Source organism: Protopterus annectens, chromosome 2.part0, assembly GCF_019279795.1.
Source record: "Protopterus annectens isolate FY-2018-M chromosome 2.part0, PAN1.0, whole genome shotgun sequence".
NCBI lineage: Eukaryota > Metazoa > Chordata > Ceratodontiformes > Protopteridae > Protopterus > Protopterus annectens.
In genome coordinates this window covers 1,738,324,610-1,738,337,466 of record NC_056728.1, presented here as the reverse complement: position 1 = coordinate 1,738,337,466, position 12,857 = coordinate 1,738,324,610, and positions in this window count along the sequence as shown.

The window sequence follows — 12,857 nt, the reverse complement described above, 5'->3', positions numbered from 1 at the left end:
TAGTTTGGATGCTATGTAAGTAAGTGTTTGTAAGAGTCTGGATAGTTGTTTGTGGTATTTAAAGGATGTGTTAAAAATGGTTTCTTTTGTAAAAAGTAGTTGGTGTTGTTTTAGGTATATGGAAGTGGCTATAACTTATTCATGAGGGGTTGCCTGGATGAAAGTAATTGATTCTATTACATTTGCTCAGTTTAAACATTATTCTCTCAAAAATGAAGACAAAAAATGCATTACAGAACATCTAGAAATTCAGAGCCTCCTGGGGCTTAGTGGCTCACACCCCCCCAAGGCTATATAAGTGTATGCTGATATAGGCTTAACAGCGGCCTGCATCCTGGACCCCATCTAGTGTAAAACTGGCCCTGCTCAGAGGTGTGCACAGAAGGTTACAGTAGCTTGTATGGGAAGTTGGAATGGGATGATGGACATTATTACTTTAATTTCCCCACCAGTTCTCAAAGGTGTACATAAGTTACTATATATTATGCTGGGCTGAGGACAGTGTAGCCATTATTTCTTTAACATTCTTCACAAACTTTAGGGGAGTGCACAGAAGGGGTCATACATACTGTAAGGGTGCATTATGCTGTCGACGAGAAGCAAGCTGGAAATATTACTGTGATCATTATTTTTTTTTAATTTTTCTCACAATCAAACATCAGATGTATCTTCAGGTATCTATTTTTGGGGGATTAGGAAACATGCTGTTTATACATGTCTGACAGCAATAGGTTGAAATAAGTTATACTCTACTTGCTTTTTCAATTTCTTCCCACTCTGACAGCAGAAGGATACGCAAATGGTGGCTGTTTTTGAGGTAGACATGCTGTATGTTTATATATATATATATATATATATATAGATATATATATATATATATATATATATATATATGTGTGTGTGTGTATATATATATATATATATGTGTGTGTGTATATATATATATATATATATATATATATATATATATATATATATATATATATTCACACATCTATATACATACACATCTATATACATACACACATATATATATCTATATATATATATATATATATATAGAGAGAGAGAGAGAGAGAGAGCAATATATGGTTATTTGTACTTTTGTACTTTAATTTTCTTCTCAATATAACACCAGAGGGTGATACACAGAAGGTGTCTATTTTTTAAGGGGGTAAGGAGGCGGGGACAATTCCTAGATATGATTTATATATTGTCACAAGCATTTGTCTTCTCACTTTATTGTGAACTAAAGTCAGAATTCTAAAAAAAGAAATCCTCCTCCTTCTCCTCCCCTGCCTCCTCGTTTGGAATGCAGACAAACCAAAATAACCTGTACAAATAAAGCAAAACCTTACAAATATTACGAGTTATAGCTGCAGACCAGTAATACAGATAAATGTGTTTAGATGCAGGTAAATCACAGATGTGTTTAATTAAAATGTATTTATTGTGCTAAAACAGTCACAGAGACAGAGCATCCATCTGTTTTACTGATCACTCCAATTCAGCTAGTGTCTCAGTGACAGATAGCTGGTTGGGTGACAACAATGATTTGTCAGTATACATTTCTATCTCATTGGGAAGTTGGAGGTTAAGCACTGCAGGATATACTCCTGGGTAATGAAAGGAAATTTATAGCTGTATGGCTTTTACAGTTGATGTATGAGCAGATGTCTTACACTTCATGAACGGCAAAGCTACTGTGTTGTTATATCTAAGGAAGGTCAGAGCATGTCTAAAAATTTATACAGCACCATTGATATACCTTACCATACCATACCATACCATATCATACCATACCTACCATACTAGTACCGTACTGTACCATACCCATACCATACCATACTGTATTATACCGTACCATATCGCACCATACCATACCTTACCACACCATACCATACCATACCGTACCATACCATACCGCAAGCCACGGTCTCTTCTCTGCCCTATCCTGTCAAGAATAAAGGACTCAGTCCTTGAAAGGTGCCCTTTTTCTGGGGTAAATGCAGTAAATCTATTGAAGGAGAACTGATGCTTGGCATTGCAGTACTAAATGAAAACCATTTGTTTAGAATATGACTGCTCCTGTGTTCACATAGTCTGGTTCCAAGGGAACATTAGAAAAAAGATGTAGAAAGATGGTGGATCCATGGTCTGGAATGCATAGAGTACTGTACTGCTTACCATTTATAAAGTTGTTTCCTGTGAATAAACCTTACAAGCTGTCAAATGTTGACATCAGTGCACATTTTCACACATGTTCAGCTTGGTACTGGGCATTTAGTTTTCTCCATTCTCAATACTGTGACCCAATAATCATACCTTTTTACCACACCATGGAAGTATGTGATCCTCTGCCTGCACACTGTGATGGAACTTGGATGCCAAAATCTGTCTGGTTCACAGAAATGTGTTACCTCTACACATTTTTCCTTGTCAGCTCAATGCAAATAGTGTATTGAATCAGCCATTTCATTCTACAAGTCACACTAGATTTCAGCCTCAGGTGTCACTGGACCCCAACCAAAACATTGCTAAACACAGATGTTCCACCAAATAGACTCTGTTGGAAAGCAGTGCCATTTCAATAGGTTCCACTCACCCCCCTTGAATAAATCAGTATATCTGCAACCCACTGTACCCTAATCCCCTGGTGAATCTTTCAGTTGAAGTGATGCTGGTTACACTCTTATAGCCAGCACCACAGTGAGGACCAAAATTGCTATACCAACCACCCAGCTACACAGAGTTTATTATAGCTTATTATCAGAGTCACCGATAGCATTCACTTTCACTGAACCAGTTCCCCAGACATCTTCACCTTATGTCAATCAGTCATATAGCTACCATTATTACATTATCACATGAACAGTGCATTTTATGGCTTGCACCTAGCCACAAAAAGACAGATAAATGAATCTGTCTTGGCCTTAGACAGACAGATGTTATGGGCCTTCTGTGATAAACAAGTTACTTTCTCAGTGAGATGAGAGTCTGGACCTTGCAGAGTAACTGTGTGTGTGTGTGTGTGTGTGTGTGTGTGTGTGTGTGTGTGTGTGTGTGTGTGTGTGTGTGTGTGTGTGTGTGTGTGTGTGTAGCACAGTGCAGTAAGTTAAGGTAATAAACAACAAAGATCACTTATGTTTATATATCTGGTTTCATTGCATGTAACTTCTCTTGCCATAACATATATAGTTCTGACCAAAGCACCCAACCAGACTACCCTTAAAAATAGATATTTCCATCTAATGGATTTTCTCAGTAAATACAGATTAATTAACAAATTTTTAAAAATTACTAAGAGATCATTTTCACTGTCTCTGGCAGAAAGATCAGTAAAAGTGAATTTAATGAAATGTGAAGCAGCTGTATGAGGAGTGTACAATACTAGAATTCAGCAAAGCAGGCATAACTGACTACATTTAGATAAATCACAATTAAAGCTACAATATGGTTAATTCTGGCAAATAAAGTGATCATCTTCTCTTTAGTATAAAGAATTCTATGTGATTTTATATATTTCAATTGCATAGTTATTAAATGGTATCCAAATCCTTGTATTTTATAGTATAATCTTCCTTTTATGAAGAAAATTGGGAGGAATGACTGTAACACACATAAATCATATAAAAGTCTTTGTACATATGTCTGGAAAGGATTAAACTAAGCAACAGATTAATAAATCTATGGCACACAATGTAGTTTAGTAAATGACAACATGTGAACATGTTTCCATAGAGAAGCTTTCAAAGGCATGCATGTGCCTGTTCAGATCTGCACATTTATGGTTGCTCTACTAGCATTATTTTGGGTGTACAAAAGTATTCCCATAGTTTAGACAGCCTTTAATGTTTCATATGAACTGGCTAGTGGAAAGTATTTGTGGGCATTTTTTTAAATTTCTTCTTTTTCCACATGAGAGCAGCCTTGATGACATAAACTAAATCCTTGCAATCTGGACTGTTCTACAGTCTTCAGAGTCCATACTCCAACGGATGATTGCAGAGCAACACTGATGTTAAATACTAATGCCATCTGCCTGCTTTTTCTTAACATGGAAGCTTTAAACAATAATTGAGATGGGAATCAATCCACAAGTATGATAAAAACATCTGGCATTGAATCTTGACTTATTTTTTTGTTTCATTCCTAGCAGATCAGCACATTTTTAAATGAAAGAAAGCATTAAAAAACAAAGAACTGTTTGACAGCACAGTCACCTAGTGAGACAATAACATTTTTGAGGTCTGGGTTGCTTACATCCTGAAGTTCACATGATTAAAATATAATGTACAGTAGACTATATCAGACAAGGACAGATAAAAGACAAAGCAATGCTGTGTGTACAACAGAAAGAATTTTAAGTAGAAGGACTAGTGAAATCCATTACTTCCAAAACGTAATGTTGTCCCTCAGACCTGCTTTCTCCAGTAGTAATGCATTTATGGCAATTCACTATCAGTTGAAGTAGAAGAGGTCCAAGGTGAAAAATGATAAGAGTTTTTTTTTTTTTCTGTGGTATGCAAGCCATCATGTTGCAGATGTCTGAATTTGTATATTTGCTTTTGCTAAGGATGTATTTACCATACAAAATTAAATATGGATGCTCCTTATGACTTAATTAAATAAGAGCACCTCTTTACAACAAACTGTGTCTATCAAAATCTGTTGATTCTTTAATTTGTCTCCAAAGTTAGAACACCACCATTTATCCCTGTCACCACGAGAGTCACCTTTCTACCAGCCTCCCTCACTTTCAGACTTATACATTGTAACTATCACCCTCCCTGAATAATACATTTCAGCTAACTGTACACACTTATGGCCAAAAGGATAACACAGACAGCACAATTAGCCCTGTTAGGCCACAATTACTAAAACTATTGAGGAAAAGTGTCGACTGGAAACTTCTACATAATCAACTAATGGAAGTTTTACAGAAACAGTTGATAAATGGCACAACCTAATGTATGACACCTAATAATTTACATGGAAAAATACTGTCCCTAAATATAACCTTCCTTCTGCTGGCCCTCTCTACTGTCTATATACACACTAGCTGCAAATATATAATGATGTATTGACTGAAAATAGGTGATACTGAACTGTAAAATAATGTATGAATTCTATTGTCAAGAATCAAAGTCCACACAATGTCAGGCTTCCAGAATTGCAAATAACTTTTATTTCTCTCTCTGTGTTGCTCTTATTGCAAAATCTTGTAGGACTTCCACTGGAAGAGTTTTGAGTAATTTTCTTTAAAAGAGTTTTGTACATTTTCATTGAATCCTTTACTCAACTGTGTCAAGCTATGCATGCAGTTAACATTTTGTAATGTCTCTTAAAAACAGTTTACTATCAAAATAGAGATGTTGAGATGTTCGCCGATGAAAATCCGAAACACAAATGTTCAAATGTTCATCTGCTTGAACATCTCAATGTTTGAATGTTTATATTAGCGAATGCACAGTGCATTCGCTAATATAAATTCGAAGAAATGTATAGAGATCGGGGTACAGTGCAGTTTGGGAAATTCAGCCCTTACCTCACTGTACTGCGATCTTGGAGTTGGAATATATAGTTAGTAGGGGTGTGGGGGGGAGCAGGGGGTTTGCCCCCCTGCAAAAATGTGATGTCAGCTATAGGAGTTTTGTTTATGTTAGTTCCTATACTGACATCATGTGATGTGTTTGTAAACAATGTTGAATCTGCTGAATTTGATCAGAGGATTTGACATTGTGTCCTGTTCTTTTTTTAATTTTCACGGTTTACTTTCGATATGTTGAACAAAAATTGTTTTGACGTTCGACATATTGATAGTAAGCCCTTGAAAAACTATAGTGTAATAAGCATTTGTTTATTTGTACCACTTGCCTGTAATAACAATGTCCCAAATCTTGGCTGCAAATGGTCCCAGGACTAGCCCACCTACCCTGTTAACAAATCTGCAGGAAATAATAAATAATTGTTCTGTATCAACCAGCAGTGACTTTGGACTGCAAGCATGCAGAGATGGGAAAAGACAACTACACACTTGAAGCCATGCTCTTACCTGTAACATCGGAATATTGACCATCTACTATCATAGTCACCCAGTACCCATCAAATGTCACTAAACCCTGTCAGAGAATGAACTTGTTGATGAAACCTTCAAACCATCGCCCAATGAAAGGAAAGCTGGTTTATTATATCTCTATCTCTTCCCCATCACCATGGCTGATTAAACTGTAGCCATTATTTTTCTCTCAGTCTCATTCCTAGCTGCAAAATATGGCCAGTGGAATTTCTAATGAGATCACTTATTATGCAGAAAACATTTAAGACGTCTGGGTAATGTCTGATTGCTGAAATGGATTTCTAAGAGCATGAAGTATAGATTTATAAAGCCTTAAGTGACAAATACCTAGGCTAGTTGTTCATTTAGTTAGCAGAAAGAATTTTGTGACATGTGCCATAGATGTAAGTCATATTAGCACTACAGAACTCCATTCTAAGACTATTATGTAGAAAGGAATGGGCATAGCAAAGAACTCCAGATAGACTGTTCCTCTTATTGGCTGCTAGTCATTCCTGTCAGCTGGAAACTATGATAAAAAATTCCCAACTTAAAACAGGACTGTCTAGAAAGTTCCTAATTTATACAGTATTGCTTTCCATGTTGTCACAGAAGAATAGCTACTGCTTTGGTCTCCCTGACAATTTATTGCTCTTGTCTTATTGCTCATATTTCTGGTTCTTTAAATCTCTGTGGTATACTGTGAGAGTGCAACAGCTGTTCATTAACTAACATTGTGTTGAATATCATAGCAATATTGGGATTTTCATAGAGCACATTATTTTCTTAGTTGTACAATCTAGTGAAAACGGTGGCAAGTCTGCATAATAACCATTATTTCTATAAGGCTGTATTTAATTTGGACTTGGCTGAGGAAGCAAAAGCAAAATCGTTTTCTCCCAGGCCAAAGAGTTGTCACTAAAAGGTATCAGAAATATGGTAAAGATGGTCCCACATCTAAGCACTGGGAGAGAAGGGTATGTCTGCAATGAGACTGTTGGTTACATTACAGCTGCTAAAGAACCCTAACAAGGGAATTAAATGGTTTATTTTATTTTCCAGATTATTAATTCTGCTATCATCTAGTTAATGAGAATCAGATTTTTTTATAAATATATCTCATAAATGAAGCTGTAAAGTGCATAAGGCAGCAGAAGGCTTTGATTATGGTTCTGTTCTTCAACCATAAGTCTCCATGAATCTCATTTTTCATGAATGCAGCTCTTAGTAGTGGTTTTCTGAAAAAAAAAACAGCTGCTTTGTGAAGTAAACAAAATGCTTTGTTTTTAGATGGGCCTTTACCCCCTGTATATAGTGTGGGAAGGGTTCTGCTCCCACATATACACAGCCTTCTCTGTATGACAAACATGAAGACCACTGCATCTGGAAAAAGTGGTATAGTTTCACGACAGAAGTCTCAAGGTATTTACACTGAATGCTGTCCCTTGTGCTCTTCTTTTCTAATGGAGCCTGGTGGTTGCTACAAGCAGCAGCTCAAGTGAGACTAGTAGATCAGATCATATCAAATGGTCAGGATTGTGCAGTGCAGAAGGCCACATTACCACAGTCATTCAGGTCAGAGCATGCCCATTCCAGGGAGCTTTCAAGCAAACAAAAGAACAAGATACTGTGCAGTGATGGCATTGCTTGTTATCACACCTGCTCATTACTCAAAATAATGAATAGTTTGTGGAGGAATTGGAGAAGAGTGGAGATCTGAGATAATCAGAAATAAAACAAAAGCATTTCCATGTATAAAGAAGTAAAATGTCTACTGTCTTTCTACTGGTTCTAACCACTAGATTCTCTTGCTCTGCCACATCTACAGGTACCTTAGCTACCATATCATACGTGCATTACTTCACCAGTCTAACATTAAGAAGGCTACCTTAAAGGGACAGTCCCAGTGATTTTTTTTGTTTTGATTCTGGTCTTATTTTACATTTTCAGTCTGGCTTTCTGAACATGTCCCAGCTTTAGCTGCAGGGGTTGGGGGAGGTGTACTTACAGCAAGTTTCAATGGTGTTAGTCAAATTCCATCTCAAAATGCACTTGTACTCACAGCAGCTGTCACTGAGTCATTCATTGGTTTCACCTGTCCTTCCTTTTTATCCTCAGAGAAAAGTAACCTTTCAGGAAGTTTATGACCTCACTTGCTACTACCTTGCAGGAAAGCATATGAGCAATACAAAGCTAAAATATTAGTAAGTAGAGTTTTCTGTTCATTTCATTTCATATTTTATTTTGTGCAGATTTCTGAATGCTAGTTAAGTGCTACAATGTTAGTTATGCATGACTGCCACCAGCTCTGAAGAAAGCATCAGAATGATGCACATTTTGAACAGTAGTACAAGCAGTCTTCTTTTTTCCATATTTTGTTGTTTGATTTCTGAATACGAGCCAGGTGTAATGATTTTTCTGACCTGCTATAAAAAAATATATGTGCAAAGAATGCAATAGATTCATTTTTAAACAATGAAGTCCAAAAGTTACTGTCATAATGGGGGAGTACGTCAATAGACTGCTAAGGTTTAGTATGAATTCATTAAACTGTACTCTTTTGACTATACTGCTTGCAGTTACACTACGCAGAATAAATAAAGGAAATACAGAGGTGCACAATTAAGATAAGTCTTTTGATGAGTTCATAAAAAGTAAACACTGTGAGTCTTGCCTAAGCACCTCCACCACAAATACACACACAAACATGTAATAACCTTATTGTTTTCTGGTGATCAGGGACTGACATTTTTAACAGGAACTGAATATCATTAATTGTGTTCAACAGAGGGAATGAAAATTGGGCTGCATAAGTAAATTGAAACCAGGAGGGTTGATCATGACATGGTAAGTGGTGGTGACAACTGGGAGACATCAGGACAAGTTAGTTTTGGTCAGAATTTTAGACTCTGGGATTGTCCCTTTAACTCATTAACACCTATGCAGTGTGGAATGTTACACCTCTTAAACCTGCACACATCTTTGCATTCCAGAGCATTTTCTGTAAAGTCAACTTAAAAGCATAAGACAATCAAGGCCTTTCTACTGCAGAACATCCTAGATTAACAATCTTTGGGTCATTTTATGGTGAGTCACTTAGTTAAAAAGTCAGATCCAAGAAAGGTCTGGATGTGATAAGGAGCTATCTGTGTTAACTGGAAGTATACAAAAAGTTGCTACAGGCTCTAATGAGTTAACTATATGTGGTTCTCATTATGCAGCTTCACCAGTGCTCAAAATGGCCAAGCAAAGAGTAAAAAGGTTACACAGACAACCCATTCAATAAAATTGCAAGAAAGACCTAGCCAACCTGGAGTCTTCATTGTGAAATACCTTTAACCTTATTAGTGGAGGCCCATAAGATATATGCAAATTACCCCTTCAGGACATGCCAGTGTTTCAGCTACATGAATCTTGAATGCCCAGACTTTATACTTTTTAAATCCTTATAGGTACATTCAGGTCAATAAAACCAAACCCCAGTAGCTGTACCCATGGCATGTTTTGGACATTTTGCATGTCCTTAACATAATATAAGCAGATTGTTTGGCTAAACTTTAGCAACACGGGGCTAAAAACCTAGTAGATGTCTATAAGCATTGAGGTGGTAGTAAAATATCCAAAACAACATCCAAGCAAAGACTGTAAAGGTTCTACAGACAAGCCATTCAGTACAAACTGCAAGAAAGGCTCAGCCAAGCTAGAGTTTTTACTGTCTAATACCTTAAACCTCATAGAGTCGAGGCCCATGGGATACATGTAAATGTCTCTTTAAGGACATACCAGTGTTTCAGCCACATGCTTTCCAAATTCTCATGACTTTTTACTTTTTTTAAGTCATTCTGAGTACATTCAGGCCAATAAAGCCAAACCCCTCAAGCTGTCAACATAGGTTCATAGGTAGGTACTAGGCTATCGGCCCAAGGGTCCACGTAAGCCTAGCCAACAAGGTTCCTTGGCTTACGCCACCCAAGAAAGTTATTTTCTTGTGCCACTGTTGAGCAGAGACACAGAAGTGATCCCCGGGGTGTATTTCCTATTTCCCATCCACTCATCAAGATTTTTCTTGAAGAGTGCTAAGGAAGAACTTTACTTAACATATATGGGTAGCCTGTTCCAGAGTATGAGAAGTCTCTGGGACAGGAATCTATCCCTCCAGCATGTCCTGTTAATTGTGGTGACAAGGTTTAGGTCCCTAGAGCGTGTAGCTCAGAGGGATTGGGATTTCTTTAGGTGTAGCATGTCCAACAGCTCTGGGTTTGACATAGCTTTATATGTTAGGCAGAGATCACCTCAGAGTAGGCAATATGCTGCAGAGTAAAGCTGGAGTTTTTGAGGCAGTCATTGTAGGGCATTTGTCTGAGGCCAGTAATCCTCTTTGTGAGGTACTACTGGGACCTTTCCTGCTGCTGCAGATGTCTTGTGAGGTACATTCCAAAAGGGTGTTGTACTCTATAATGGGTCTAATGAGTGTCGAGTAGAGGGGAACAATGACCTCTTTTTTCCTGGATGTGAACCCTTTTATGATGAGGTGTGCCACGTAGAAGGACTTCCTGACTACTGTGGCGATATGACTATCAAAGGAGAGACTACTGTCCACCTGGGTCCCAAGGTCTCTTATCACACATTCAGTGTTAAGTAGATTGCTGCCTATGTGGTAGTTCATGGGTACAGAGTTTTTACCAAAGGGGATGACACTGCACTTTTTGGCATTGAGCTTGAGGCCATGGCTCTGACACCAGGCATCTGTCTCAGCGAGGCCCTTCTGTAGGATGCCCACATCATTTGGGGACTTGACTATGGCTCCTAGTTTGCAGTCATCTGCGAACTTCATTAGCCAGAGGCCTTATGTGTTAGCCTGTACTTCAGAGAAGTAGATGCCAAACAGGAGAGGTCCCAGGACTGAATCTTGTGGTACTCCACTTGTCAATGGTTTGAGGTCAGATTTGGAGTCTGCAACTTTTACAGTGTGGGTTCTGTCAGTGATCCAGTTGGCAACCCATCCTGTGACATAGGGATTTATACCTAGTTTAGTGAGTTTAGCTATAATTCCAGAATGGGCGATGGTGTTGAAAGCCTTGGTGAGGTCAAGATAGGCTGTGTGAACCACCTTACCCTCATCTACGGCTTTGGTGACTGCTTCAAAGAAGTCGATCAGGTTCAGGAGGCATGATCTGCCTTTCACAAACCCGAACTGGGTGTGATCCAGAGTTTGGAGGTTAACAATGTCTTTGTTTATGAGTTCTGTGATGATATGTTCCATGACCTTGCAGACCAGGCTCATCAGGCTAATAGGGCGATAGTTCCCGGGATCAGTGGTGGTTCCTCCTTTGTGGAGTGGGATAATTGTTGCTGTGAGCCATTCAGTGGGCACAAAGCCTGATGCAAGGCTATTATTGAACATGGTGCTTAGGTGGGGAGCCAGTTCGTTCTGAAGTTCGTGTAAAACGCAGCCTGGGATGTTGTCCGGTCCCATGGATGCTGTGTTTTTGGCTTTAGAGAGTGCAGCTTTTACCTGCATAGTTGTGATTACAGGGACTCTGCATTCTTCCTGTATAGATATGGGCCTTTTAGGGGGTGATGGGGGGTGTAAAGTTAGCACTGAACCTATCTGCCAGGATGCTGGCAAAATCAGTTGGTTCTGTAATTTTCGTGCCGTTGTGCTGTAACTCAGAGCAGATCTGGGTGTTGCCATCGAGATTCTTGACAGCTATAGAATGCTTTGTGGTTGTCCTTAGAATTAGTGGCAATTTTGTTTTCGTAGCTAGCTTTGGAGGATCTTATAAGGGATCTCAGCTTTTTACTGAGGCTGACCAGGGAGCTCCTCCACTCATGGGATTTTACTTTCTTTTGCAACAATGCCTTCCTTCTGTTGTACATTTTGTTTATGGCAGGGGACCACCAGATTGGCTTCCTTTTTTTGGAGGATAGCGTCTTGGTTCTGTTTGGGATAGCACAATCCATGCACTCATGTGAGTGCTTATAGAGTGCATTTGTGTAGGATTCAGCAGTTGTAACTGTATTGTCCATCTGCATGTGTGTCATGAAGTTCACCACTTCTGTCTTAAGAAGCATAAAGCATGAAGTTGGTTTTGGAGAAATTTTTTACCATTGTTTCCTTAATGGGGGGTGAGGGCGGGATGTGGATAAAAAGGGTTATTAGCTTATGGTCGGATCGGACCAACGAGGAGCTGACTTCAGGTGTGGAACACCGGTCACTCATGTTGGTAATGACTAGGTCTAGGATATTGTTGCCCCTGTTGGGGGTGTGGATAAGTTGATCCAGGGCATTGTAGTTTATGAATGCCAGAAAACGTTGAGCTAAGGAGTTGGTACATGAGTAGTTTTCCCAGTTAATGGTGGGGTAGTTCAAGTCGCCCATTATTAGGGTGTTTGGTTGAACCCTAATATTTTCCAGTACATCAAGAAAAGAGGAGTGGGAATTCTTGGGCATGGTGGGGGATCTGTAACAAGCTACAATTTGGATTTCAGTTTTGCCCAGAGTTAGTTGCACTTGGATAAGTGAGTAACATTAAATGCAAGAAAATGCGATGTAAGGCAAAACAATGAAGCCATGGAGGGAGATTCAAACCAACAAGTTTATTCTGCTATAACATTAACGTTGACACAATTCATTGTCACAATACTTTTTCGTTTAAAGTTACTTAGTCAGATGTGGGCGTACAATGCCTTTTATTTCCTGCAAAGTTGAAGATTTTCACCTCAGAGAGTCCCAAGTTGTTTGATGATCTGCATGCAGCACTGATCTTTGTTAAAAATCATAAGATCCTTACTGGTC